The sequence below is a fragment of the Halichoeres trimaculatus genome, unplaced genomic scaffold (assembly GCF_033239565.1).
Source record: "Halichoeres trimaculatus isolate MK-OKI-2021-1 unplaced genomic scaffold, fHalTri1.1 fHalTri1_scaffold_6, whole genome shotgun sequence".
NCBI classification, from domain to species: domain Eukaryota; kingdom Metazoa; phylum Chordata; class Actinopteri; order Labriformes; family Labridae; genus Halichoeres; species Halichoeres trimaculatus.
Genome location: NW_027437184.1, coordinates 33,703,351 through 33,703,635, shown reverse-complemented (window position 1 = coordinate 33,703,635; position 285 = coordinate 33,703,351).

The window sequence follows — 285 nt, the reverse complement described above, 5'->3', positions numbered from 1 at the left end:
TCTCCTCCTGGTGTAACTCTCAGATCAGTCCTGTGAGCAGAGCCCAGACTGGCTTAGAGATAGTGGTGAGCCCGTGGTGAATCCTGGTCCTGTTAATAAACACTTTAACTCTGTAAGTGTTTAAAGCATCAGAGTAACTCAGGGAACAATCAGAGAGGCTGCTGAGAGCTGAAGAGCTCCACAGATCGATGAGAAACATTGAAATGTAGAAATAAATACAGCGTGCATGAAGAGTTCTTCTTAGGTCTTTATTTAATAAACATTGATTCATCAAACAAGACTTTT